Below are 6184 nucleotides of genomic sequence, written 5' to 3'. Positions count from 1 at the left end.
AAATGTTTAAAAAAACAACTTTTAAATTCTTATCAATTCACTTCAATTTCATTAGTCTCTTTTTTGGTTTTCAGAATTTTTATTTTCATATTTACTTTTTTTTAATTTTCTAGACTTTTTAGTTGCATGCCAAATCCATTGATTTGTTCTTTGTCTCTTTCTCTAACCATGACAGTGGTTAGAGATATAAGTTTTCTCTTAAGAACTATTTTGGCTACATCCCAAAATTTTTGGTATGTTATCTCATTGTTGTCATTTTCTTTGATGAAATTGTCTAATATTTTCATGAATTATTCTCTGATTCACCAGTTCACTAGGATTAAATTATTTATTCTCCACTTAAATATCAAGTCTTTTTTCAAAAGCCCTTTATTGATTATAATATTTACTGCATTGTGGTCAGTAAAGGATGTGTTTAATGTTTCTGCTTTTCTGCATTAGTCTATGAAAGTTGGGGGTTTTTTGGTTTTTTGTTTGTTTTCCTTATAATATAGTCAATTTTTATAAAGGTGCCATATAAGGCAAGAATTATTTTATTTTCTTCTATTCCCACTCAGCAATCTCCAGAAAGCTACTGTACCAAACTTTTGAAAAGTTATTTTTAGGTCCTTAAACTTCTCCCTTTTTTTGTTGTTAGATTATCCGTGTCTAAAAGGGGTATATTGAAATCCCCAATTATCATCATTTTGTTTTCTATTTCTTCTTAAAATTCGATCAAGTTTTTCTCTAAGTACTTAAATGTCAATGTCATTTGGTGCTGATATTATTTGTCTATGATGACTTTAAGCACAATGTAATTTCCCTATTTCTCACTTTTAATCACATTTATTTTAATCATCTTGCTCCCTCTGAGATCATGATTGTTTTTTTTTAGTTTGCCTGAAGCATAATAAATTCCATTCCAGTCCCTCATTTTAACTCTGTGTGAATCTTTTATGTTTCAAGTTTGTTTCTTGTAAATTGTTGGATTCTGTTTTCTAATCCATTCTCTGTCATCTTATGTTTTATAGGTGAGTCCATCCTATTCACATTTACAATTATGATTACAAATTGTGTGTTTCTTTCCATTATATCCGAATACTTTTTCTTCTTTTTACTTCCTTCCCTGCTCAGACTGCTTTAATTACAAATTGTAGATTTTGATCACATTCCTTCCCTTTCAAGGAATGTGATCAAAACCTATGATTTGTAATTAAAGCAATCTACTTCCACTCCACTGCCCCTCCTTTCTTCTCCTTCCTTAGGCATAGGTCACTGGTTTTTATACCTTTCCTTGTACTTATTCCTTTTTAATCTTCTCTTTATGACCCACTGTCCAAAGTTGAAGTTATGCTTGTAATTATTCCCTCACCTACTTTGTTCTCCCTCTTAAACTTTTTTTCTCTCTTTTCTTGTTCCCTTCCTGCTTCTCTGTTGAGTTTATTGTATCATTTTACTACTCTTTGTATTCATGTATTAATGTTTGTGCTCAAACCTCCTTTTCCAATTCAGATGAGAATATGGCTCATATGATTTCCACTTCTTCTATCCCTTCCTCCACTTTTGTATAGTTTTCTTTTCCAATTATGATAAATTATAAGTTTTAACCATGTCTTCCTCATTTCTTCCTTTCTGTATTGATTTTCCCTTCTTTTTCCTTTTGTCTTTTAATATCATTAAAACACAACAAAATCAACCCCAGTCCTTCTGTTTGTTTTATTTAATTCCTTATGTGATCCTTGAAGTCATTAGGATTCTAAAGGAACTCATCTTTTCTCACTCATTAATATGCATTTCTTCATTGTTTAGCACCTTCCAATTGTTCAAGAGTGCTTATCTTTCTAGGATTCTCTTGATTGCTACATTTATATTTCAAAGTATCTACTCAGTTCTGGTCTTCATTTGGAATGCTTGAAAAAGCTCTATTCCATTAAAGATACATTTTTTGGGGAGGAGGCCTGTAGGATTATATTCAGTTTTATAAAGTAAATGGCTGGGGCAACTAAGTGGTGCAGTGGATAGAACACTGATCCTGGAGTCAGGAGAACCTGAGTTCAAATCCAGTCTCAGACACATAACACTCACTAGCTGTGTGACTCTGGGCAAGTCACTTAACTCCATTACCTAGCAAAAAAAAAAAAAGATTTTGGGGCAGCTTGGTGACTCAGAGGATAGAGCACTAGCCCTGGAGTAAGGAGGACCTGAGTTCAAATCCAGCCTCAGACATGTAACACTCACCAGCTGTGTGACTCTGAGCAAGTCATTTAACCCCAAGTGCCTCACCAAAAAAAGAAAAAAAAAGTAAGTGGCTGTAAGCCTCTATCTTTTTTTTACCTTTGGAATATTATATTTCAAGAGTGTCATCCTTTTATACTTGTAGCTGCCAAGTTCTGTGTGATCCTGAATGTGATCCTTAGTACCTGAACTCTTTCTTTCTGGCTACTTGTGGTATTTTTTCTTTGACCTGGAAGCTCTGGATTTTGGCCATGACATTCCTGTGAATCTTCATTTTAGGATTTCTTTCAGGAGGTGATCAGTGGATTCTTTCTCTCTCTCTCTCTCTCTCTTTCTCAAGGCAATTGGGGTTAAGTGACTTGCCCAGGGTCACACAGCTAATAAGTGTAAAGTGTTTGGTCTGAGACCAGATTTGAACTCAGATCCTCCTGACTCCAGAGCCAGTGTTCTATCCACTGTGCCACCTGGCTGCCCCGATACTTTCTCTTTTCACTTTGCCCTCTAGTTCTAATAAATCTGGGCAGGTAGCATTCATTTTCAATTTATTGAAATAAAGTACCCAGGCTTTTTGTTGTTGTTGTTGTTGTTATGTTTTTCAGGGAGTCCAGATCTTCTTAAATTGTCTCTCCTTGAAATGTTTTACATATTTTTTTTAATAGCAAAGACCTTACATTTTCTTTTGTTTTCTCCATCTTTCTATTTTGTTTTAATATTTATCATTTCTTATAATTATTGGATTCAGTTTGGTCCATTCTTATTTTCAGGGAGACTACAGTTTGGATGGGGTTTTTCATTTTCTATTCTAAGCTATTTATTCTCCTACTGCTTTCCTCCAGAACTCTTATTTTACTTATGTCTCCATTTTTAATCTCTAAGTCCTCAGCAGGCCTCAATGTGGCCAGGACAGGGTAATTTCCTGCAGAATGGAGATTTGATTATCACTCTGTGTGTGTGTATGTGTGTGTGTGGGGGTGTGTACACATGCGTGCACACGTGCGTGTATGTATGTGTCTTTATCCTGAAGGTTTCAAGAATGTTCTGCTAGACTAGTATGAAGTAACTTTGCAAAGCAGAACCAAAACCCATCTTGGTAAGTGCTTCAAGTGACTGTTTTCTACACAATTCACTTCACTGAATCTCTGTACAAGGAAAGACAATAGGTGTGATTAGTGATCATTTTACCCACATGATCCTGCTGAGGTGCAAATATTCTTTTAGATGTGCAAGTTCCAAGCCTCTTCCTTCTTGGGTGCCCTTGAAGGCACCAAGATTGGAAGAGAGATAGTCTTTCTTGGTGTTTAACCCAAAATTTTTCCTATCAGATTCCATAGCATATGTAATTTCAATAGTTAGAAAAGAGTAAACATTTACGCTATAGACATGTCATCTTGGAGGTCAGATGCTCCCTAACTGCAAAAATTATGACTCAGTTTCTCAAAAGGCTCTATGGACACGGGACTGAGAGATACTAGTCTCCGCATAGAAGAGTGACCTGTGGATAGATGCTGGGGACCTGAGATTCTTGGCTACTCAGTCGAATTTCCAAAGAAACATCTGCTTGGTTTCCTAAGGACCCCTGGAGCTAATCCAAGGGATCTGGGAAGTTTCAGCCCCATCAATAAGAAACTGCATGGAGTAGTTTCCATAGGTGGAGATTCTAATTTAGAAACCTCATCAATAGCCCCTAACTCAGTCTCTCAGTTATCTCCCTTCTGTTTAAAGAGTTTTTCAATTTCACACTACTATAGATGAAACTCTCCCATTTTCATATAAACCACTAGAGAATTTGGCAGGATGATATAGTGGCAAAAAGATAGAACTAGGAATCAGGAGATCTCGACTCTAATCTCTGCTCTCTCACTACATATGAGAGAAAGCTTGGTCAATCATCTTTCTCATCTATCAAGTAGAGACTATGATCACTGGGAAGTAGCACAGTAGTGGTAGTGCATGAACGAATGTGAAATGGGAAGACTAGAGATCAAGATTTTAGGAAGTGAGCACAATGAGGTAAGAGTACATTCCATACCAGGTAATTGTCTTTGTAAAGGTATCTGAGATGGAATGTCTTGCACCGAGGAACACAAATTGGACCCTCTCTGCCATTTTCACACGTGGATTTTCCAACTCCTCAATGCTTGGTTCATTCCACTTTTCCAAATCTTTTACCCACGCCCATTGTAGCACAGCATGAAATCAGGAGCTTTGGTGATATTCCACCCCTTATATTCCAAACCAAATCCTCCATTGAAGTCTGGCTGGTCTTCACTGTCCTGATATCCCATCTTTGGCCATTTATCCTCTTTTTTCCCCCCACCTCATTCTCGCTCCTTTAACTATTAGCTATCCAAATCTTAGCCTTCCTTCAAAGCCCAGTTCAAGTTTTATCTTTATAGACCACTCCAATTCACTAATACCTCTTCCTTTTCTGTCCACTTAATGCATTGATAGGGGCCATTTTCCAGTCATCCTGATCTGTATCTTGCCACTGGACCCAGTTGACTCCAGAGGAGAAAGTAAGGCTGGTGACTTTGCATAGCCTTCTGTGCTTAAACCTAATTCACTTGCAAGTCATGGCATCATCTTCCTGATGCCATGGTCCTCTTCTAGAAGGAAGAACAAACAACAACAATGCATTGATATGGTTCACACTATGCAATAGTCTACTTAATTGTATCTGTCTTTTATTGTTCTCCAGTTGTTTCATACCTCTGACGCTTGACCCCTGCCAATTAGACTAAGCTTCTCCAAAGCTGGAACTTGATCTTCTCCTCTGGCCTTTCTCGTAACCTAGAACAGCATTAGACACATACTTAAGTAGGTATCTTGTAAACATTTATAGGTGGATTGCTTGATGAAGAGTCAGCATATCATAGTGAGAATGTTGGATTTGGATCAAATGATGGCTCTGCTACTTATAAACTATGTGACCATACGTAAATCAATAAACTTGACTGAGCCCTGGTTTCCTCATCTTTAAAATGGGATGGTATCACAAACAACCCCTAAAGATTGTGGTTACCTTCCAATTTTAATTTTACATTCAGAAATAACAGTGGCAGCTTTTTTTCACTCTCAGATAGAGGGTTTTTGGGTTTGTTGTTTTTTTTTTTTAATTCAAATTAGAATTTAACAGCCCCAAGAGGGAGGTAGCCAAGATGTGAGGAATGAGAAAGCAGAAGGGTAGGAACTCTGATAGAATCTTCGGGGGATGATGAAGGGAGGAGCTCAGGCTTACGCTCCCCCTTCCTTCCATAGCTCCCCACCCCAGAGCTGAAGAGGGAAGCTGTCTCTTCTCAGTCCCTAGAGCCTGCAGAGCTTATATTGAAGAAGGACTTTGCAGGTGAAAAGCAGGAGAGGCAGTCTATGCTCCTGAACACAGGGGAAATGTTTCTGGCATTAAGCAAAGCCTTTTTATATTTAAACTGACAGCCATAGATTTTTCAAAACTATCCCCAGAGTTGGGGCCATATCTGTGTGTGGATATATATGTATAAAAACATACATAATGTATATTTTATATTTGTATATATACAAATATATATGTACCTATAAACACACTATGCATAAATGTACACAGTTTTATTAGATGAAAAGCACACCTGAATGTGTATGTGTATATTAATAAGATCTCCCACTTCTGTCCAGTTTCAAAGTTTACCAAGCTTTCTCTATGTGCAGAGGTCCCTAACAACACAACATATTCATTCATCTATTTCTATATAGCAGCCTTGCACATTTGTAGTCAGCCACACAACAATTCGATGTGTACACACCCAGACACATACACAGACACACACACACACACACACACACAGAGTCAGCAAAGCAGGGGTAGTTTGCTCCACCAGGAATTCCAGGGCCTCCGGGGGGCTGGGGAGGAGAAGGAAGCTAGACTCCACAGGAGGGTGGAGGGAGGGGGCAGGGACTCAGTGAAATGGGAGAGGGAGGCAGGAGGGGGGAAACTTTG

The 6184-nt window shown here is 37.7% G+C and overlaps 1 long non-coding RNA gene across 1 annotated transcript in view; it reads right to left on the bottom strand.

Moving 5' to 3' along the window:
- LOC114048701 overlaps window positions 1-5007 on the bottom strand; it is a 16483-nt gene extending 11476 nt beyond the window's left edge. Inside the window, exon 1 of the long non-coding RNA XR_003569784.1 lies at window positions 4924-5007. This is a non-coding gene — a long non-coding RNA (uncharacterized LOC114048701). The remainder of the gene's footprint in view (window positions 1-4923) is intronic.
- Window positions 5008-6184: the final 1177 nt, after the last annotated feature.

This window comes from Vombatus ursinus, unplaced genomic scaffold (assembly GCF_900497805.2).
Source record: "Vombatus ursinus unplaced genomic scaffold, bare-nosed wombat genome assembly UNPS02014793.1, whole genome shotgun sequence".
NCBI classification, from domain to species: Eukaryota; Metazoa; Chordata; class Mammalia; order Diprotodontia; family Vombatidae; genus Vombatus; species Vombatus ursinus.
Note: the sequence above shows the minus strand (reverse complement) of the source record. Positions and strands in the feature narration are given on the sequence as shown.